General features: G+C 49.1%; 1 protein-coding gene across 4 annotated transcripts in view; it reads left to right on the forward strand.

The window, feature by feature from the left end:
* ELFN1 (extracellular leucine rich repeat and fibronectin type III domain containing 1) overlaps positions 1 to 23,601 on the forward strand; it is a 103,231-nt gene that overhangs the window by 48,103 nt on the left and 31,527 nt on the right. For 2 of the 4 annotated variants that reach the window (XM_048320879.1, XM_048320878.1), the window contains exon 3: positions 9,546 to 9,680. The gene's annotated coding sequence lies outside the window, so the exon portion shown is untranslated. The other 2 variants (XR_007207103.1, XR_007207104.1) reach the window with 2 other exon arrangements.

A 23,601-nucleotide genomic window follows, 5' to 3' on the forward strand; every position in this document is an offset into this window, starting at 1 on the left:
GTGCAGGGAACTGAAGTCTCCAAGGCATTTCCCTGGCCCCCAAGGAACCCTTTGGCTTCTGGCCATTGGCTTTTTGCCATCAGCTGCATCCTATTCCTGCAGTAGCACGCCCCAGGAAAGAGCACAAATCTCTTTCTCCTGGTGAATTAACACTCCCAACTCTTCCCCCACACTGGATGGCTTTGGAGTAGGGTTCTGATATGCTTTTTGCAATTTGTGTGCCCCGCTCAGAACCAGTTGCAAACATTTCCTTTGGAAAGCTGTTTACGGATGGCAGCCTGGCCTTCCTCTGGTGACTTCTCCTGACATTTAGTTCCCTATTTGGTTTTCTCATGTTGATCTTTGAAATGGCAGTGTCTGGTTTTTCTGTAGAGTTGCTGGATCCCGAGTCCTGGGTTTTGCACAGATAACCTGCCCCATGTTATATAGCAGAGGTGGAATCTGGAGAGGTTTTGGCAGGATGGCTCGAAGAGGTGGCTTAGATGGCTCTAAAATCTAAAAGCTTAGATGGCACTAAGAACTTGGTCTTCTGAGAGGACCAAAACTGGCTCCCAGTGAAGTCATGGAAGGTAATAATCTCATTTATTTATGGAAGACATATGGCAAGAAGCCTCCTAGAACACAGTAGGATTATTTTTGCAGTGCAGGTTATTAGCGTTGACCCTGGACTACAGCAAAACAGAGACATGAAACCTTCTGTCTGCAAAATAGCTCTCAAGGTTGTAACCAAACACTTAAAATTGCAAGACATGGCTGTTCAAAACTGGGAAGGTGGGTACAAGGATACAGCTGATGTCTCAGAAACAAATTGTTGGTTTGTAGAAGTTTGGAATTGCTAATCTCAGGAAAACCCAAGATCACTAAAAGGCTTGGTCTTTTAGAAAGGCTGCTCTCAGTTGAGACACCAGTCCCTGCTTTCCTCCCAGGGCTGCAAAATTACAACTTTCAGGTCACACTTAGAAAGCAATTGGATGTAATCTGTACCTTTTGCATGACATAAAAGAACTAGATGAGATAATCAGGCACCCTCATGTCCTCAGGTCTTTTTCAAATACTGAGATCACTACCATAACTGTGCTTATGATGATTTCCCCTCCTTCATATCCCGTCTGCTGAGGGAACTGCTTCTCTTGTGTCTGTTCACAAGGTGTTGGCCAACTGCTCCCAACCTACCACCACTACTGGCACAACTTGAGTTGTCTTCTCTGGTGGAGCACTCCCTGTTCTAGCACTAGAAAGGTGAAGTGTCCTGGCCAAGTTCATCATCTGGACTCCACAGTCAGTGGAGAAAGTTGAACACCTCCAGAGTGTAATTCATCCCATCCAAAAATAGATGTTTAAGACAGGAAGAATGAATCACTCTCTGGGGGTTGGTGCACGTCTCTCTGCTCACTGATGATAAAAGAAGTCTAGACAATTACCTTAACCTAGACATCCAGCTGTAAGACACCTTCAGCTGCGTGAGATCGAGCCGTGCTTTCAGGTCCCTAAGGACCGATTTCCACCCCCCTGTTCAAATGGGAAGTAGTTTTCTGATTTCACAGCAGCTTTCAAGCTGAAGTCACTGACAATCAGAATCTCAGTGAGCCACATATGGCAGTTTTACCATAACTGAATAGCTTTTTAATGAAAGGGTTTTTACCCTCAGTCCCATCTGGGAGTTATCCATGAGAAGTTGATGGTATTTTGAGGAATATTTCTTTCTATTACTTGCTGAATCATTGCCACCATTAAATATTGCTGCATAATTTCCTCCCAAGGAGTCTGTTGCATGTAGATAATATTCAAAATGTGGTCCCCATTGATTACTTTGATTGAACATATGCCACACATGATATTCTCCACGAGCAGGAGCACAGCTCTTCAGATGGTGGTTGCAAACACTCCCATTTGTGAGTTCATTTGTCATGGTCTGAAATTCATCTCTCATCTCCCTTGCCTTCCTGTGAGCTCATTTGTTAAAGCATTTGGGGAAAGGCAGACATGGAAAGGCAATGGATGACTGCAGAAGGCAACAGAGCACCAAGACCATAAGGAGCATCCACAGAGCCTTGGAGAAGGAAACCACAGTGGAGGCAGCTGAGAGGAGGGAAAGCTTCCAGCATTGGACAACCAAAGAGCTGGAGTTGCCAGTTCCCACATCCACTGCTGCAGTTCCTCACTGCCCACCTTGCCCCATGGAGGTGACCAATGCAGGAGCAAAGCTGGCAGAACAATCCAGAGTACTTGGATGTTGGCTGCTCCACTTCCCAGCCCGGAACTTAGGGCAAAGCCACTTTCAGCTGGTGTTCCCATGAAGAGACCAGACAGTGAGCAGTGGCCAGCACAGCCCAGCTCCAGCCCCAAGTGGTTGTCCTTGCTCCAGGGACAGTGATTCCTGTTCCTATTTGATTGCAGAGCAGATATGTGGGGATGATGATGTCTCCAAGGGGACAAATGGTTCCCTGGCAGAGGTGGGCAGATGTGTTACTCCACGGACAGGGTGAGCTGGTGGAGAGGAGACTTCAGGGTGCCAATGTGTGTGCCTAAAGCTTCCATCCCAAGCAGGTTAAAAAGTTTGGAAATGACACACCTTTGGCATCTCTGCAGAGAAGAACATCTCTGCTTGCCTTGAAATAGATAAAGATTCAATTCCTTTGACTTTTTTTAGATTATTTTTGACCTTGCTGCTTTAAAAATTCAATTCAACATGGAAGCACAGTCTTCAAGGAAAGTTCTTGAAAAACATAGTGACCAATATTGCTAATAGAAAACATTCCCTTTTTCAAGATGTCTTTTGGAAGACGGCAGTAAGTTTGGATGAATCCTGAAATGTTTGGGTTTTAGGTTTTTTTTTTCATTTGTATGTGGATTTTCCAGTTGCCAGAAAAAATAATTTGGCCAGTGATGTTACAGGTGCCTCTTTGCCTCCCCTGCCAAGACATCTGCCCACTGCTGCCTGCAGGAGCCCTTGGTGGAGTCCGAGCCAAAGCAATGGATGTGTTTCTCTCGGGGAGTTCCCTGCTTCATCCCTCGCTGTGTCAGAGCTGAACACATCCTGCCAAGATTCAAGCAAATATTCCAGAAAAGGTTGAGATATTCACCGAGCTCAAACCATTGTACGAGAAGTACCCTGAAGCAAAAACAGAGCTGCGAGACACCATCACACCGAGTCGCTTCCCCCACCCCGGCAGGCACCATGCCGTACCAGACAAACTCCTCCAGATAGAATCCAGGCAGAGATGTTTGCTTAACACAGCAGCTCTTTGAAAAGGCAAATAAATGGACAGTGAAGCTACACAGACGTGTCACTGTGCTGCGATTTCCGTTTAGCATTTACGTTTAGTGCCAGGAAACCCTGACTCATGAATATGAAATCAGAAGGAAAGGAAGAAAGCAGTTGTTCATTATTAGAGCTTCGAATTGGGCATGTGGTGGAAATTAGCATTAAAAAACACAGTTTAAAAGAGAGGGGCTGGTTCTGATGGTCCAGGAGGCTTGAAGAGCCCGGCTCTTCAGCCAGGGGATGTGCTTTTGTGGGGCCCTCTCTGCTCTCAGGCTTTGCCCATGGGGAGTTCCTGCTAGAGAAGAGTCCTGGAGCTCAGGGTTACCCATGATGAGGCTCTTGCTCACCTTGAGGTGGGGGAAAGCAGGTCCTGAATATTCCTGGAAATCCTCCAAATTTGCCTTGAGGTAATGGTGAGCAAAGGCAGGGAAGAAAAGCCTCTTAATTACCAGAAATAAGAGAAATAACTGAGAGGAACATCCAAGAAAACAGATCAACTTCAGATAGAAATCCTGAGGTCCCTAAAGGAAGCTCACATTTAATTGAGACTCAGTGGGGTAGAAATGAAGGAACCCACAGCCCTGATGCTTCTGCACGTGGGATGCCTGTTTCTGCCCCTCACCTGCACTCTAGAGCTGAGAAAAGCCTCTGTGAGCCTGGGGTGAACCTGGCTTCCTTCAACACAAGTTATCTTCCTTCCAGCTGTGAGGGTGGGACACCATCCTTCTTTCTGCACCTATTTACCTCGAAAAAGCTGAGCTTGTTCTGCCAAGGAGGGAGGTGGGTCAGAATCACAGAATCATAGAATATCCTGAGTTGGCAGGGGTCCAAAAGGGTCATTGAGTCCAGCTCCTGGCCCTGCTAAAGACAACCAACCCCAAGAATCACACTAGGCACCTGAGTGCATCGTCCAAACTTTTCTTGAACTCTGGTAGGCTTGGAGCTGCAATCACTTCCCTGGGGGAGCCTGTTCCAGTGCCCAAACACCCTCCAGGCAAAGAACCTTTTCCTAATGTCTCTAAGAATTAGAGTGATGCTATTGCAGCAAATAGTTTTGGTGGTACTGGGAAGGAAGAAGCAAATAAAGACATTGCTGCAGGGTGGCAAGGGCTTGATTTCCAAAGCAGCTCCTTGCATCAAACCCTGGGAGCAGCTCAAGGCAACAAGGAAGTGTGTCATCCCCTCCAGTGTCTTCATCTGAAGCCTCCCAGCTGTGCTGTACAAGTACCCCTCAGTTTCCTTGCATTTTGGTAATTCCAGTGCCCTTAAAATATGACAAGAGCTAATCTATCAGTGTGGGGCACAGCAGCTCACAGTAATAGCAAAGCATTTGGCTGATACCCCTGGTCTGGAGGATGCAAGGTGCCAGGCAGGAGGTTGGACAATGGCCTGAGTGGGCAAGTGCCCATGGGACCGGACAGGTCTGCCAGCGTGCTCCTCACCCAAGTGTCCCCGTGCCACCTCTGCCCTCAGTGACAGCACTGGATCCTGGTTGTTTTGCAGACCCAGGCTTTGCCCCAAGGCCAGGCCATGGGAAGCTGGTGGCAGGGCTCTGCTCCAGCCCGTGCAGCTATGACAGCTTCAGAGAGTCGTTAGCAAGCAAGGCACGCTTGACGTGAATAATTAAAATACCTGCTGTGCTTTTAAATAGTGCAGAGCCAGCCTTGGAGCTGCATGTGTGAGCGATGGCTGCTGTCTTTGGAGGAGGCCAGAGGAAAGAGGAGGGCTGATATCCAGTGGAAAATTAAGGGCTTGGTGCTGCTTCTGGCAGGAGGAGGCATGATGCTGGCAGCTTCCACAGGGATGCAGGCAGTCCCTACTCCCCAGTGAGACTGGAGGCTGACACAGCTCTCCTTGCTGATGAACAGATATCACGGCACAGAACTCTCCAAAGTCTCCTCTCTGCCAAAAATTTGAGCAGCAGTGGAGCTCAGCACCCACCCTTCCAGCTGCCCCAGGGCTCCCATGCTGGTTCAGCTCTCCAAACCTGTGGGACGAGGATGTGGAGCATGGGAACAGGGACAGCCCCACAGCCTTGGGGCTCCATCAGCACTGGCAGCGCGGGGCCCCTCAACTGAGCACACACAGGTGGGGTCTGGGCAGGCTGCACTGTCTTTTGCTAAGATTTCCCCAAGATATCAATTAGACACTGAAATCAAAACAGTTTCTGCATGAACAACTAACAAAGAGATCCCTGCAGTCTCTCAGCAGCCAGACTCCCTCTGTTCCTACCCCCAGCTGCCTCGGAGTTTGTATCAGAATAGCACTGAAGGGCCCCGTGCCCCAGCACGGAGGAGCTTCATGGAACAGGGGAGGATATCAAACACTGTGGCTGTGTCAGTGCTGCGGGAGCATGGAGCTGGGAAGCTGTAAACCATCTCTTCTTGTGAAAAAACGGGTTTCTGGGCAGGGGATGGAGGGAAAACTGACAATCCCTATGACTTAGTTTCAGATTGAATTAAACTATTGTTTGACCATAGATATTTATCTTTTTATATATAGATTTTTTTTTTTTTCTCCTGTGGAAAGCCTGGACAATTCCAATTTGGGGTCACTGTGGAGTGATTTTTTTCCTTTTTTTTTTTTAGTTCATCCAGTGAACAAAAAACTGGTTTCTTTCACAGCTTTGCCATGATTACCCCCCAGGGCAGGTGAAAGCAAAGTTTTTAGTAGAGACAAGGAAAAAGAGGGTGTTTGGGGACTGGCACGGTAAGGAGAGAGGTAGAGCTGTGTGCTGACAGCTTTGCAACAGTGTATGAAGATCATCCTGATGTTTGGACCATTCCCTGGTCCCACGTGGGGAGTGGGAGCTGCCACCTGCACCCCTTTCCCGTGGCCCTTTGCCCATGAAAGGCCAGGGCTCCTGAGCTGAGGATCAACAAATTAGTCTTCTTCTCCCCCACTGCAGAACGTTATCCATCTAAAGATTTACTTTAATTTCGAGCCGTGTAGAGTTTGAAAAGCCCTTCAAGTTCACTTGGGCTGATGAATTGGTAATTGAGTGTACCTGGATGTCGGTGCCGGCTCTGCCTCTCTCTGCATTTGTATCAGTCCGTGTTTGTTTTCTCCAGCTGTAAATCACTCAGAACTTGGAGAGGCTTTTATCAAATCCTGCTAGGAGCCAGTCATTTTTCTTTTCACAAACACATTGCTAATGCCATGTGGAACCCACCGTCTTTGCTGTTCATTTAAAAACAATGAGAATGGTATTAAATGGGGAAAAAAAGTCCTTAGCGATGGAGGAGAAGCAGGAGGAAAAGAATTGCTCCTGTCTCTCTGGAGTTTGCTCCTTTGGTCTAATGTCTGTCCCATTGATCTCTTAATATGCTCTGCTTTGAGAGCCTGATTTATTGCCCCACATTCTCTTATGCCCCTGCATGTTACAGCACACATTGTTCTCAGCTTCTCCAGCCCACCAGCAGCTCAGCTGGCCAGCCTTGGTCCAGCCTCACCAGTGCTTCCACTTCCTGGGCTGCTCACCTGTGCCCTGGCCAGCACTGGGCGCAGAGAGTAAAGCAGGTGGTTTTAAGGGTTTAAGGGAGTTGGGGTCATCATCTTAACGTCTCCAGGTTCTCCAGTGTGTCCTTGGTGTCTACCTCTCCAGTGGCTTTGATGATACCTGGCCCTCACCATCAGTTGTAGAGGAACCGCAGCTGGCTCCCTTCCCACACTGCCCATATCCATGGCTCAGTCCAGTCAATGTGCTCCAGCACTGACAGATTTGACAAAAGGGAATTTCAAACACGAGAGGGAACAGTCCTGATTTGCATTTTTTGGAGCTGCTCCAATCCCTCACCCATTGGAAGAACTGGAGGAACGGCACCACGCGTCTGGCATAACCCATCCACCCAGCCTGTGCTTGAATGTTGATTTTTCAATGAACTGTTACATTGCTATTTGCTCAGTGGAAAAAACCAGCAAGTTATATCCATTGACAAAGAAATGTGAGGACTTTGCAATCTGTGTGTGAATGTTTTGTGAGCATAAAATGAGGTGAAGTTTGTCAAACGATTATTCATTAGAAATTGTTCATTTAGCTCTAATTGCTTGGGTCTAACTGTTCTTAGAAGGACTTCGTGACATCTTTGTAATGTCAGAAAAGTGTTGGTAGAAATTACTTCATGTTTGGGTGTAATGCTGCTGTTCCTGCTTTGCTTAGAAAGAGCAGTAAATGATGCTGTCTGGTTTCCTGTCGGGCCTGTGCAGCCCAGGTAGCTAATGGAGCGTGAGTGGTGCCTTATTGACTCCCACTTTCTCTGTGGAAGGAGTAATTAAATTCACCTGCAGAATCCCTGTCTTCTCATGCGTGGCAGTGTGCAACTTCCCTGCATCTCTGCTAACTAGATTAGAGATTACTCATGCTGATGAGAAAGCACCAACTAGAAAGGATCTGGCCTGGCTTTCAGATCCCAGCTGTTATTTGCAGGACTTAGGTTTAGGAAAAGCATTACTTTTTTTTTTTTTTTTGCTTCTAACCTAACAAACTTTGTCTGGAAACCCAGAGAAACAAGCACCAGGGAGCCCCACCGTCTGTCTTCCAGCAGCATTTTCTGAAATTGAACAACACTTTAAAGTCTCGCCAGCTCAGCCTTTCACTTCACAGAATATGTGCCTGTCTCTAAAATACCAGGTTATTTTTCCTTACTCCCATAATATTCCCATCCAACATTCACTCTCCTTGAAATCACCAATCCAACGTTCACCTACCTGCATTCAAACACCTGTCACTGTTCTTGTGCTGCTGCCCTTCTCCTTCCAATTTAGAGATTATATTTCATAACTGACCTCCAACTACCTATTGCCTCCCTGTGACACTTCACCCTTGTCTGCCTGATTGATTAGTCTGTTATGCTCTCCACTCTTCCTGATGGCTTACAGATTGCCCGGTATCTGTCACAGGCTTCCTTTTTTTCTCTAATATTCTTGGAGTTTTGGAACACCCTCCGGCTGCCATTCTCTCTCCATATTCCCTGGCCACCACCTGCCTCTCTTATGAATGTCTAGTTTGGAAAAAGGAGAAGAAATCTTTTGCAAAATAAACCCCTACGTGCTGTGAGTTCACACATATGCTGGTAAAACACACTTCTAAGACACTGTCGTTTTCAATGGGGCTCTTTATTCCCTTTGCACCATTTGGAGGTATTAAAATGTCACTAGATCAGGCTGTGATCAGTGATGGCTTGGAAGGCAGCTTTCCCCAGCAAATTTCCTCACCTGCATAAGTCAATGAAGCAGTGACAGAGAGGGAACAATGTTGTGTTTAAAGATGTGTGTGGGTAGGAGGGTTCTGCCTCTGCTGAGGGAGAGGTCTGGGACATGTCCCAGATCCATCCATCTCCCTGTGCTTGTCAGAGGTTGTCCAGCTCTCTGATATTGTTCCAGGCTTGTCCCAGCTCTGCCCATCACTCTGACATTTAATTAACTGCCCCATTCTCCTGGATCTTGCACTGGATTTGTGCTGTCTTTCTGAAATACCTCTTAGGTCATGTCTGAATATTACTAACAGGAGGAGTAACAAAATGGTTGTCACTAATATTGCTATTATTGTTACTGTGTAGATGATAATAAAATAAGACATTGAATATCACAAAGATGAGCACTGTTACACTCAGTGTCACTTCTTCTTGCTGTACTGGTTGTTTGGCAGCACAGGTGAGCAGGAACTGACAGCAGTGGGAAGCAGAGAGAGCCTTGGCCAGCCAGGCATCCAAAAGTAATAGAAAAACAACAAGGGTGTGGGAACTGACCACTGAGAGCAATAAAATCGCACCTAAGATTTAAAAAGACGTTTATGAGACCAATCTTCAGGTGTAAAAAGGATTATTAAGCTTGTTAAAACCTGCACGTGCTGGGTGGCTGGTGCTGCTGGTGGCAGTGGCTCCTCACTCCTCCAGGAGCTCTGCATTGATGTTTTGTACCATCTGCCCTGGGCATGCCCAGAGCTGTCCATCTTCCTTGCATCTTTTTCCATCCCTGTCTGGCATTTGTCCCATTCTTTCTACTTCAGTCCCAGGTCCCCTTCCAGCATTTCTCACAGTCCCTCTTCCACTGGCAAGTGGATTTCTTTTCCCTTTTAGTTACTCTGTTGAGCAGCTGCTGTCATTTGGACCTCCCTGTGGTCTTCTTCCCCTTCCCCTTTGGTCCCTGTGTCTCTGTGTTTGATCCATGGCTTAAGCAGCTGTTCTGTCCCTGGGATGGCTTGGTGTTAATCAAGCCATCAGTCAGGCTTTTATCCCCTCTGATGAAACTCCCTCTTATGCTTTCTCTTTTATCCTTGCAGTTCAAATACTGGGCTTGGTGACCTCCTCGTGGGATCCCGAATGCCGTGTCCAGTGTGCCTCCCAGCCCCTGAGGACAACAACTAGGAGACATTCAGGACTGTGGCTGGAACCAGCAGTGACACTCAGGCTCAGAGGTGAGGGGTGGCCTTGTCCATGGCATCTCTGGAGTGAGAGGAGCAGCTGGTGTGAAACAGCTGCCCATGGGAGAGAGCTGGCAGGGACAGGGCAAGTTTTTCTGGAGGGGGCTCCTGTGCTGGGAATCCTCCCCAGGAGTGGATGGTGAAGGGGAGCCTCATGGCATTCATTGCCAGTAGGAAAGAGTCTGGTGCAGACATGGAGAGCGAGCCAGGGTTGTGTTTCTCCCGCTGCTGTTCTTAGGGTGGCTCCTGGTGGCACTCATCTCAGAGTGCTGACCTTCCTGGGGAATCCCTGAGTGGCTGAGCTGCGGCTGCTGCACTCCTGAAAGTGTGGTAGCAATGAAAGTTATCATGGTTGCGTCTTTAATTTTTATTTTTTTAAAGATTGAATTCACATTCTTCTATTGAGATTTAAGGAGTGTGGAAAGAGGACATTATTTCTTCCCCGCAGATGAGAAGTGCAGTGTGCCTCCACCCCAACTTCTACAAAATTCTGTTTTACAAAGCAGAAAAAGAACATCGAGTTCATGTTGGAGCTGTAGCTCAGTTTTCTAAGACCAGATTTTGCCTCGTGTTCCCTGTTCAAATGACTAGCTGTGCTGGGCACTTAGAAATTTTCTCCCTCTTCCTCATCTCCACCTTGACATTATGAAAAGGGTTTTCATCAATCCATTGAAAGAAGGAGATAACTTTTGTATAAAAGTGCACGGTTGACAGGGTTGAGTTTTTTGGGTAGTATGTAATTTTTTTTTTTACACTGTTATTATTTAAAATATGCTTTCTAAGAGGACAAAAGGGAAAAGCTTAATGGAAACAAATTTCTGTAGCAAAATGTGCAGCTGGATAAAAAAAGATTATTTCTGTTATTGCTTGGTTAGACAGGTGAATTTCGAATTTGAGTACAAAAGGTGCTAAAAAGTGTGCTTAAACTTCTCTTCAGTGTGCTGTTGAGATTGAAAAGAATAATTTTTGGAGAAAAACTTTTCTCTGAGCCTCTATTTCCAGCATTGTCAAATCTTTAGTGGCGGCCTTTTCCCACAGCCATTATCATGTTTTCACCTTTTCTTCTTCCATCTCATTTGTCCTTTTTTGAAGAAAATGTAGTGCTGGTGAAAGGCGGGCAGGTCCGTGGGCTGGCACTGATCTGGAATGGAGGGATAGCAGAGCTGGAGGTGCACGGGCATCTCTGGAAGCCAGACCAGACCAGACTAGGGTTGCAGTCCCAGGGAAAGATGGACAGCCTGGCCTGGGGGTAGTCATTTTGAAAGCATCTTCAAGCCTACAGCCCTTAAGACCACCTTTCCAAAATGACTTTTAACCAATTAGGAAACCTAAACATCAATGAAAATAAGCAGAGCTTAGGTGCTCAGGTCCCTCGGGGCAGACACAAATAACTCAGCAATGCAGACAGATAGACAGTTTGCCTGTCCAGATGAATCCAGACCCAGAGCCAGGCAATGAATTACAAATATAAGTGCCAAAACAGCAGGCTTGGGACACAAAGGATAAAAGACAGTTCTGTTATTTGAGCTGATAAGCTCTGCGTCTCGTCTGGAAGATGCCGGCATCAAAGGCTCCTGCAGGGATTTCACAATGGAGCGTTACACCATCCAGCACTGAGTTACCTAAGATGTAAAATGGGCCTTTGCAGAGAAAGCTTCATGCCTGCCACAAAGGAGCAGAATAAGAGTTTGTTTTGAGAACTATTAGGCTGAATAATTTGCAATTGATCTCCATGGACACTGTGAGATATTGCTCCCAACAGAGCAATGATTGCCATTAGTGTCTCAGCTCCCTGCCTTCTTCCTCCTTTTTCTCTCCAGCCTTTGCAAGGGCTGGGTCAAATGCTGCCCGGGCAGCATGAACAATATTTCCTCCTTTTTTGGTAATCATTGTCCCTTCTATTCATTCTTCAGGAGCCTTTTCACAAGCAAGAGGTATTTTCAAGGGTTGTAAGCATTCATCTCAATGTACGTTTTTATGCCTATTCTCCTTGGAAGAGCTCAAGAACTAATTTACTTTATTAGACCAAATGAAAGGAGCTTATGGAGGTAACCTGGTGTAGGAGGTCAGGGAGCTGGAGAGGAGAGACCTCTGAGACTGCTATGGAATTTCTTGCAGGAGCTGAAAAGTAGCTTTTGCTGTTTAGATTGGTGCTGTTCCTCCTTACATTGTGCTGGCTCTGTTTCCAGCACCGAGTGCTGAGATCTGAGTGGTCCCAGCACTGGTCCAGCCACGAAGGCTTAGGAGCAGTAGCATCTGTAAGCACCTTGGATTGGCAAGCCTGGAGGTAGCCAGGCTCGCAGCACTGGGCTGCTCAGCCAGGGAGGAGGCGCCCAGGGGGCTCTGGTGAAGGTTCCCACCACGGGGAGCCCCAGCCAGCCCATCCCAGGCGACACTCGACTGTGCAAACCCTTCTCCAAGCAGCTTCATGTGGTGAGCAGATGACTAAAACCCGTCTCCTGGGCAATTCACTTCATTCATCAATTAAATTGTTTGCTGTGAACGGTTTGGCCCCATCCAGCTCCAGGATTTCAGCCTTGTAATTTTGCTGGCAGAGGACAGCGGTGCCATGTCCGTGAAATCTGCCTGCCAACTGCTTCCCCTGCTAAGCATTTTCTAGGCTAACGATCCCGAAAACCTTGCCAGCAGCCCCAGCTCTGTCCCTTTCAGGGCAAGCCACTCATTTAAACGTGAGCACATCTAAATGACTCCATCTGCTAAGTGATGTTGGTAAAGAAAAGATTATAGCAGGAGTTAGTGCTGTGTCCTCGGGTTGTACCCCTGTTATAAAATGGGCTGGGAGAACAAGGGGACTGTGAGGAGCTGAGGCTCAAAACCACCTGGGTGACTGTCAGCTTGATTTATTTTCTTGCTCATTAGATAAATTAGAAAACTGGCAAAAGAAATCATCTCTCAGCTGCTTGGTAACCTGCCATGTGGCATGGGATGCCGGCTGCAGGGAGGTGCAGCTCCTTCCCACCTCCCTGGCCCCTCTCCCCAGGGACACGGGATGGGACTTGGGTCTGCTAGTGCCACACATCTCCTCGATGGTCCTGCCACCCTAAACCACCTCATTGACCCATCTGGCCGATTGCTGGCAACCACTAGAGTTTCACTTTTCTCTAATACCGTTGATTTCTGAATAGCAGCTATTTTCTAGGTGAAAACAGCAGCACCAAATACTGCTTTTGAACCCTGGCTTTGACCCCAGAACTGTTCGTTACCCTCATTTCACACATCAGACAAGCTAAAGCAAAATAACCTGGATTGTGGCCATATCATCAGGCAGGACCTGCTGACCTTCAGAGATGTTGTTCGACTCTTTGATCTTGTGGCTTGTGACCAGTCTGCCTCCAGCAGCTGCCCCCCTTGCTTATGAACCTAATGATGCTTATGAACCAGACTAATTTTTGTTTGTCAGAAGGATGAAGCTTAATGGTCAGACTTGATTTAAATCCCTGGGTAAAATTCACTGTCTAGGAGGTCAGGCTCCATTTACAGCACCTTCTACCCTAAAAACTCACTGAAATATTCAGCCTACATAACCAAATGTTAAATTTGGATCATTTAAGGCATCTTCAGTACCTTTATCTGCATCTGATGCACTCCTATAGTGTGAAATGAGGCCACTGTTCTACACTTTGTATTTACATACGAGGAAAAGCCAGGATGAGCTATTAAAGAGACTGCAATGCATTTCTCAGCCAACGTGGAGGAATCCCCGCTGCAAACAGATGCTGAAACTGGGGGAGAACCAGGGCAGGACCTCTTGGGAAGGAGACCTGGGGGTTCCCAGCACTGCTGTGCCAGTGCGAGGAGGTGGGGCAATACCTGGCCTGTGAACGATGCTTGGAGCAGATTTCCTCTGCTGTCCATGCCCCTTCTTCTGCCCATGGGACTTCTGCACTGGATCCTTGTCACCCTGTCCCTGGCAAGCATCGGGACACACGTGTCCCCGTGGCTCAGATCCCACCAGGTGTGTGCCCATGTGTACAAATGCTGCCAGGTGGAGACACAGGGCTAATTCCTTCCTGTCATATGCAAGGAATCAGCTTATGGCCTGGAGCTCCGATTACTCTTATCTTAGCCTGCATGATGCTAGCCACATCCTGAAATTACCCTGATTTTTTCAAAACCCAGGGGATGGTTTGGACTCACCCGAGCGACGTGAGCAAACTCCAGCCCTGCTTTCAGCCCTGGCAGGTTTGAGGGGCTGTGGGTCAGTGCAGAAGTTGGGTCATGTGGTTTCAACCTCCAAATGCACCAGATGGGAAGTGCCTGGGTGTGATGCCCAGTCCTGAAATACCTGATGGAGCCCCGTGTGGAGCAGCACCAACAGCCCCTTCCCAGCCTCTGTGCAGAGCTGATTGCTCAGGCAGACTCACCTGCTGGGATCCTGGCAGATAACATGCCTCTGAAATGGCCAGTCAGGGAGAGATGCTGTCAAGCAAAACATGGAGTGAAATGTTTGGCTGCTGGGATTAAACTGCGAGTCCCACCTGTCTGCTGTGTGACATGCGGCACCGCATGCTCCCACCCGCCACCGTCCCCGTTCCCCGTCACTGCCTGCCAAGCCCACCCCGCTTGGAAATTAGAGTGGGGAAATCAAAGTCCTTCTCCACCCACTCCTGCTGTGCCTCTCAGCCACTGACATTAACACTGAACTGGCTGACATTAGCTTTGAATGGATTTTAATAACCCCCTTGCAAGCCTGAATTACCCACACAGCGTGAGGGCCACTGTGAATTTGGAGACCTGGCGAGGTCTGGGGCCAGACCAGCTCCCCAGGCTGTGGACACAAGGCCAGACCAGCTCCACAGGCTGTGGACACAGGGCCAGACCCACTCGAGGAGCTGCAGTGGCTTCTGCCAGTGGCAGCTGCTGGCATGGCACCCTGGCAGTTGTCTGGCCCCTGGAGAACTGCTGCTCTGGCACCTGCTACCCACAAGTGTCCTGCCACCAGCAGGTCTGCAAGGGGCTGATGAGCTTCTCAGCACTGGGGATGCTGGCCCAGTTGCCTACCTCCATGGGATGTTCTCCCTTCTGGGGCAAGGTATGGCTGCTGCAGGGTGGTGAAAACCCCCAGTGCCATCAGTGAGAGCATCCCCATCCCCTACCAGTGCATGGGATAAAACAGCAGCTTTGGTTTAGCTGCCTCTGTGCATGGAATGCTAAATGAGATCACGCCTGGCCCAGCTGGGAGTCCGGACTAGGGTATGAAAATCTAGCAAGAAGATTAAAAGGTGTCCCCAGGCAGAAGAGGGTATTTATTCCTTTCTTTGTGGCTGAGATGTGCATGGCGTGGGAGTCATGGGGACAGTGACCTCCCCGGAGCAGCTGCACGTGGGCAGCGCCGTGTCCCCACGGGGACTGATCTTGGGGACAAGGCCCTGACTGGAAAAGCTCCTTCTGAGATATGGGTGGACACATCCAATCTCCCCTCCTGCACCAGGAAAGGGCTCCCTGCCCTGAATCTTCACTGCCAGCCCTGCAGCTCCTCCACAAAGGGAAAATCCCTAATTTTCCTCTTCTTTTACAAGAGAGAAAGCTAAAAGAGATGGTCAGGTGGTTCTCGCTTCTTCTGGAATATGCAGGGCCTGGAGACATGCTCTGAAGTTACTGTTCCTCAGTTACAGCTCAAAAGATCTGAGCAAGTGATGCAGCCTCCTTGGCCATTCACAAAGTCTCATCATCGTGTGGGTGGAGAGTGATGATTCTAGCTGCCATTGAAATCCACAGGTATTTCCAGTATGGAAACAGGAACATCCACAGGGATATGGACAGGAGATCCCAACTGGGGTGGGCCAGCAGCTTCTCCAAGTCAGGCTCTGCCAGGGCTGTGAAATCATCAAGCACTTGCAAGAACTGAGTACTGAAAACAACCCCTGAAAAAAAGCCCATGATAATGATTGAGTTATATTTAAGAGTCTCCTTCATACTAAGTAAATGCAAGTAGTTTACTCAGAAAATATTTCCCACTAAGATCATTTCTACATAAAATGCTAACAGATTGAGATTATGACTCTAATGATTATTTTTATTACTGGTTTACATTTAAATGGCATATATTTCCCCCTACTGTTCTCTCTTTGGGTTAAATCAATAAAACCTATTAAGAAGATTCTTCTTCCTCTAAGATTCCTCCCTCTCTTCTTTCTTTCTCATCTCCACTGGTGCCCTTTTTATCCACCCACCACCAGAGATTTTTCAGAGCTGCCTCCACGATGTTGGTGCCAAGGATTTGAACATCCCCTTTGACAGAGTGGAGTGAATCCGATCTTTGCTTAGATGAGGGACTACAGAGGAACTCCAGCGCTGTTCCCTTTCCTCATCTTGGGCTGTATTGCAAGGAGATGAAGTTGGAGCCTCTTCCCTCCTGTTTTAACATAGAAGATGTAGCTGTCTGTACTCCTGTACCTTCTCAGCTATGGATGCTCTTGTGCTCCTTCAAACAGAGGCTGTGGCTCACCAAGGAGGTGCTGGATTTCTGTTTGGAGAGGAATTATCCTGGTATATACACAGCGAAAACCATTAAGATGCTGACCTTTAAATTGGGCTTCTTCCTGCTCGTGTAGGGAGGAGGTGGGTTGAGTGCCCAAATCTTATTCCTTTTAATGGCAAATCCCTCACAGAGAGGCTTTGAAATGCTCGGCATTAATGCAATTTGCCTCCCTCTGCTGCAGCTTGGCTTTGCTGTGCAGAGGATGTCTCTGCTTCCCTCTCACAGTGACAGGCCCTATAGATTTGCTCCATAACTGCTGTGCCCAGGTACCACTGTGTATGGATCTGTGAGTTGAGGGCAGTGCTAACGCAGGGATCTCCATGCTCCTTAATCAGTATCACTGACCTTTCTTTCCTGCATTACTCTCAGCATCACTTTTTTTCCCCCACCAGCTTAATTTGCATCGGTCTCATGTTATCTATGTTTTTGCTTTGTCCCTGTTATCCCATTACCCTGGATAATCAAAGTTGGCTGTAATGGAAACAGCAGAAACAATTTGCTTACCCTTCTATTACAATATATTCCCTCTACTAAGTCTGAGAATACCTGCAGTTCTGTGGTAATGCTAATTAACTGTGCATACATATAGAAAGTAAAGCAAACGGCACCAGGATCCTTTGGGATGGTAGGGATTAAAGAAAGATGAGTTATTATTCTCCTCTTTCTCTGTGCTTCACTGTCCCTACCCTCAATGGAAATTGCTTTGCACTTATAGAATAAAATGTAATACATGGTGGGGGAGTCACTGACTCTGCAGAGAGATGGAGGTGGAAGGAGCAGAGTTCTCTGCTAATAAACCCACTACAGAAGTAGTGATCCTCCCTGATGTCTCACTTCTTGTCTGTTCCCAGAGTGGGACGGGGTCTTTTCCCCATGCAGGTCCCCCTGCCTTGGAGCTCAGTGCTGATTCCTCAGTGCCACAGCTATCCCCCAGAGCAGAGCTTCAGCAAGATATGTGTGGAAAACCTCCTGCCCAGCCTCAAGGATTGGTTGGAATAATGTCTGTAAATGAATGCCCGTGGCAGTGCAGGGTACCTGGAAGTGGCTGTTGTGTCCATCAGGATGCTCACGTGTCCTTCACTCATCTTGAGTAGCTGAGGCAGCAGCAGCTTCAGAGCAGGTGAAAGGCCTGGGGAGAATAAGAAAGATGGTAATGAGAAAAGAAAGATCTTTGGGAGAGGGGAGACTGTCCCAGCCATCCCTCTTCATTTTGCACTACATAGTGCCTCGGGTTCTGCCCACCCCTGAAGGTACGTGGGGCAATCTCCCACCATTAGTGTGCAGCATCCTCTGAAAGTCTCACATGAGGCTCTCTCCTGTGTGTCAGCTAAACCAAGAGTGACTGACACAGCCAGGCATGCGTGGAGGACTGCCGAGCTCTCCATGCAGGAGAAATCCCACTCAAGTCCACCCACCAGATGCTCACTGAGTTCCCCAGCTCCTCTGCCAGCAGCATGGACAGACCACCGCACTGCACCCCCGTGGAGCATCTCGGACTGGCCCTGACTCACTGTGCCCCTGAGTATGGACTCTGTGCTCTGGGAGGATGGTTAGACAGCCCTAGCACTACCCTGCCCCTGAAATTGTGAGGGAGATGTTGTTTGTGCTCTGATAACCACAGAACCTTTGATGCAATACTCATGTTTGGGATTTTACCACATCTCTCATCCTCCAGGTCTGTCAAGGAGCTTTACGCAGCCATGACTCAGAGAGAGGCATCAGTGGAGAGAGTCTGTAGATGCAGCCAGCAGCTGTCATGTGGAGGGCATTAATAATGTATATGCAGGTATATACGCATGACCCACGAGCTCAGGACCTTCCCTCCCTGAATGGTACCAACTCCTTTAAAAGATCTCTGCGCCATGCCCTGGCCATGCCAGAGGGCTGGGATCTGTCCGAGTTAAATGGGCAATAAAAGGGCTCATAGGGGTGAGGGTTTGGTGCTGCATGTCTCTTCTTTTCCACTTGGAGCAATGAAATAACTCCTTCCTTGTCATTGAAACCTTCAGTGCTTGCTGCTCACCATCACCCTGTGTGGGGTTTTAGGACTGTGGGTACCACAGTGCCTTGCTCTGCTCACAAACCTGATGCTAATTAAGATGCTTTGAAACTGCCCCTATGGAATTCATCATTTAAAGCAACCCAGGTGCAGGTTGTTGGTACTAAGGGCTTTTAAAGTGCCTGGGTGAGGCCAAAGGGGTTTTCAGGAGCAGCCAGGGCCCAACCAACTGCATACCAAGGGCCTGAACAGAGCTGTGCTGTGCCTTGCAGATGCATTATCCCAGCTGAGAGCTCAGTCCTGAAACACTTGGACCTCAGCAGAAGTGAGGAGACTCAGATTAGAGTGCTGGCTGAAGTCAGTCCCAAAATCCAGCCCAGCCATCTGAGACATTTTGGTTCTGATCAGGCAGCACAAGCTCTAATTGTAAGGATGAGTTTAAAAATGAAAATACGAGTTTGACTTGTAGGAAGGGATGCTTGGGATTGGAGATGGAACCATGTGTCACTATGATCAGCTGGGAATTTCTTGTTGATTTTACATAGCTGAGTCAAAGGTAAACTTCCTATTAACTTCCCTGAGAGAGTCTATAATGATTTGACCCTTAAAATTAAATATTTGCAGTTACCAACTCCAGCACAGCTGCACTGGTGGAGTTCAAGAACCACACTGAAACAGCCAGCAGCTTTCAACAGCAACTGCACTCAGCACTGTCCTGTCTCCTCGACTCCTGACATCATTTGGGAAAAAAAAAGGCAAAGGTTGAATTCACGCATTTTGTTTCTCTGCAGTTCAAAGGATAGAAGAGCTTGGTTTTTAATTGGCAGCGAGTTCCCCCAGCTGGTACACAGGGCAGTCCTGAGACTGACACCCAGCCAGGCAGGAGGAGCAGCAGCCGAGGGGGGGAGGCTGTTTGAAGTCCTGGGTGCCTGCCACCCATCTGCAGGGACTCAGAAGTCTCCTTGCTAGATCTGGGGGAAGAGGAGCGCTGCTTCATTTCTGATCATTAATGCATTGGTCTCTTTTCTGTGTTCTTCCCACTGATCTTCTCTGTGCACAGTTCCAGGGAGAGCCACATGTTGAGTGGTTTGTGCTGGAGATCACAGCGTGGAGATAACGAAGCTGTTTTCTTACCCTTCGTGTTTCCTCACAGCGCGGCTCAACCCGGTCCCATCTCTGTGCCCAGCCCCAGGGCTGCAGGAGGCAGATGCCCTGCAAGAGTGGGCTGCATGTCCCTACAGAGAGAAGCAGGAGCATCTCAGGCTGTGCACACCCTCACCTTAACCCCAGCACCTTGGCCAAGTGGAATTCAGCAGCGCTGACATGCAGAGTCTGTGGAGTGCAGGAGCTGCTGGGATGGAGGGGGTGTCAGCCAGGAATGGAGAGGTTGGCTTTGTTAGGGAAGCCCTGGGGTGTCAGTGAGAGTCACAGCCCCTCTGACAAAGGTCACAGGGTGTCTGTGGCACCGTGCAGTGATACGGGGAGCGCTGCTGGGGTGGGGAGCAGAGTGACCTGCTTCAATAGGCACTGTCATCTTCCAGCCCAGTGGGACTTGAGAATCCCTTCTTGACTGAGATCTAACCAGAGCATCTCTGCAGGCTTCTTTCTCCTCTGCCCAGGAGCAGGAAGGCTCTGTGGCTCCTACAGGCTCTCTGAGCAGTGCAGCTCCCATTGATGATATCCTTAATGCTTAGAATCGGTCCCACCTGCTTCTCTCTGCAGGTTCAGCATCACTCCCAGCTTTCTGGCTGCCTGCTTTTCTTGACCTCACCTCTCCTTGCTGATCTGGCTCATGGCTTTGCATCCTGCAGACTTCCTCACCCCTCTGTCTTTTCTGCTCATTTGTGATTTGACCTCAGGAAAGCACCGTTACAGGTGCCCTCTGCTCTGTGCTCATTGTGCTCCATGCCCATACCTGCTTTGCCCCAGGTGCCTTTATCATTTCCACCAGCACGGTCTCAGTAAATCATGTGCAAGACAAAAACCTCAGCAAAGCATTGTCACTCCAGCTGGCCCATGCCAAGTTGGAGCTGTCAGTCCCAAAAGCTCAGTGGGGTGGATATACTTATTGCTAGAAAGCTTTATATTTACTATGGCCTTTCTGACATTACAGTAAATGCATTTCAGAGCCCAAGAAGTATAAAAATAAACTGCAAGAAAATCAAGACAGCTAATTAGCCAAAGGTTACTGCTGGGCTCTCTGACTCTCAGCCCTTTTGAAGTTCTCCTTTACACAGGCAGATGTGTGTGCAGTGCTGCTGCTCCTTTGAATAAATGTCTTGGTTTCCAGAGTGGCTTCATATCTGGATGTGACTGAACACATGTGAGGCCTGTCACAGCGAGCCTGGGCAGGATAATCAACATCCTTTAACCCTGCACTTCTCCAGTTCTGAAGAGCACCTCATCTTATGGAGTGGCTGATCAGTGCTGTGCTGCCTCCCAGCCCCTCATGAGCAGGGGTGAGCTGGGAGGTGAGGAGGGGCCAGAGTGCTGCCTGACTGCACAGACACCCCTCTGTCTGGGAGATGTTCCTTCCCCTCTGTGTCCCTGCCCTCTGCACTGTGGTCACAGACTGCTGAGGGTTGCACTGCTCATCCAGGGTTTGGATGGTGCCATTGGGGTGCAGCTCTGTGGGGATGAGGAGCCTGGGGAGTGCTGTAGCAGATGCCCCAGCATATGATGGTCTCACCCCATGTGTCCATCATTCCTCAGAATCCAGTATTTTCCTGAGGATGTGCATCTTGTGTGGAGCTGCAGGTACACCAGATGGTACAAGAGGAAGGGGAGTGGGGGTCCTGGCTGAGCTCAGAGCTGAGGGAGGGGTGTGATTGCCGGGCCAGAGGAGAGAGGCTGAGATGGTCGTGACAGTGGCCCTGGTGGACTTGGATACTGGGTCCAGAGGAGCGTTTTGTTCATATTTGGGCAGGAGAGCCCTGGAGCAGTGAAGGACCCCTTGGACTTTGAACCATGTCCCTTCAGCCCAGACATCCCCTGGCCACAAGCTGTGTGAGCTTTCTCTCCCTGTGCTCTGAACTGCTCCACACAGGGATCACTGACAGTTTGGGCACAGTGACCTTATAGGAACCATCTTACAAGCATCATCCACGCTGTCCTTTCCCTCTTCCTCCCAGGTTTTCCTCCTTCCTTTGTTCTGCTTTCTTTGGGCCCCATTTCCCCTTGGAAAACCCTTTTTGCAGCTCCCTCTTCCCTCTCTGCCAGTTTGTGTTGTCTCCTCCTGCTGCCTCGCTCCTGCTCGCAGCTCGTGCTGGGTGTCATGTGTTTGCTCAGCATCGCTCCTCCTGGAACGTTAATTTGCTGCTCATTTCCTTACAGACTTTACACCACGAGTTGGGGCTTTGTGTGCATGTGTGTGTGTGATTCAATTAAGGAAAACACAATAAAATCAGGGAAAACAGAGGGAGACACAGACAGATAGCAATTCCCTGCTCTCTGAGGGCTAAGCTTGTCTGCCTGTGAGCTCGGCCCCAGCATGGCTTTCTGATGTTGCCACATGGATTTGCTTGTAGCAGCTCTCTGGATCTCATGCTCGGGGTTTCCATCCCTCTGCCGGGACCCTGGGACAGCAGCTGCTTCTGCTGTGCTGTCAGGAGCTAGGGCTGCTCCATCACATGAGGTGAACCTTGAAGGAGCCGACTGTTCATGTTAAATAAGCCCTGAAATGCTGAGGCATCTCCAAATACTCAGCCTCCTCCATCCCTCCTTTCTCTCTCTACAGCTCAGTCCTGGCAGCCCTCAAGATCCACCAAGCCAGCAAATTCCCTACCCGCCATCCTGCCCTACCCCTCTGGGGCGGCAGATTCCCCCTGTGCTAGGACCAGGCTTTCTCCCACATCACACCTTTCCTTTGCAGTGCAACCTGGAAAGTAGCAGCTGTGCTGTGCAGGGCTTTGCCCCTGGTGAGCTTCCCTTCCACTGCTCCGTGCCCCTCTCTGTCCTGCCTTCCCCTCACTCACCTCCTTCCTGCCTTTTCTTCCCCCTTTTCCCCTCTAATCCGTTCATACTGTGAACTTATGCTTTCTTAGCATCCTTTGCTCCCAGCCTTCTCCCTGGCAGGTTTCTCGCCTCTCCACGTGTGTGTGGCTGTGGGTGTCTCTCTCTCTCCGGGAGAGCCTGTTCCTGCTCACCTGGCCCTGGCTGGCTCCCTGGCTCTGCAAATTTATTCTGTGAATTCAGCCTCTTCCCCTCCCCCCCGGGTGAGCTGCTGGGCTGCAAATCTGACGCCTAAAGTGGGTCAGTGCAAGTGGAAGGAGGTGGTCCCGGGAAGGGCAGAGGGAGAGCAGACATGAGAGGCAGCCCCTGACAGATTAGAGGGCGGGTGGGAGAGGAGCAGATGCTCTTAAAAAGTGAAGATTTCAAGGGTTTTTAAAATGCACATAAAATGTGATTAACTAAATCCTGGCACTCAATACCCTCTCCTTAGGAAAAAGTGGTGACAGCAGAAGTGACCCCCCCCTTTCCCAATAGCAGCCCCCAGCACACAGAACCCTCCTGGGGATGTGAAAGGTCTCACTGTGCCATTTCCCCTGGGTTTAACACCCCTCTGAAGTCCTGGGAGGGGCCTTGTGCTGCTGAAAGGGAAACATCCCAAGGAGGTCATCCCTGATCAATGCATTAGGGCTTGTGCCTCCTGCCCAGACACCCAGCAGCCACCTCAGGGTGGGCTCGGGAAACACTGCAGAGAGATGCTCCATGCTTTGAGCCTCTGCCCTCTGTCCTTTCCATGTAACCTCAGAGCTCCTTCTTTCACAATGGAGGGCTCCTTCTAGCCCCAAAGGGCAATCTTTATTTCTACTTGATCCAATGCTTCACGGAACAGCAGGAAGAGGTGCTATCTGTGTCATGGCAGTGGTGGTGGCTGTGAGGTGACACTGTCCCTGACTCCTGTCTCTGGTGACAGCATGCCCAGCAGAGGCAGGATGGATGTAATGGCACGTCCCACCGCAGTTTTGGCTCCTGGCTTCCACAGACCAAGACTGTCCCATCCCTTAGACTGTGTGGAGCTGCTGAGCAATCAAAGGATGGGGCCAACTGTCCTGGGGTGCAAGAGAAGGGAAGGAGCTGCCTTGTGGAGCAGAGAACCAAGGGATCATCCACCTTCCTCCTAAGGTTGGCTGATGCCTCCACATGGGGACCCATGGTTCCCAAGCTTTTGTCCTCATGGACCACATGTGTCCACAACACAGGAATAATATTTAGCTCACAGCAGTACTGCAGCATTTCCTGTGCATGCAGCCAATGCACCTGGAGCCTTTCCCAGATATCTCTCCTCATTAATGCCCCCTTAGCAATTTTCTGAGGACCAGCATCCATCTCCAGCATTAAAAGCAGTTCCTTCCTCTTTGCTTTATGGATATTAAGCCATGCCAGCAGGCAAGAGGCATGACATGTCTACA

This window comes from Corvus hawaiiensis, chromosome 16, assembly GCF_020740725.1.
Source record: "Corvus hawaiiensis isolate bCorHaw1 chromosome 16, bCorHaw1.pri.cur, whole genome shotgun sequence".
Classification (NCBI taxonomy): Eukaryota; Metazoa; Chordata; class Aves; order Passeriformes; family Corvidae; genus Corvus; species Corvus hawaiiensis.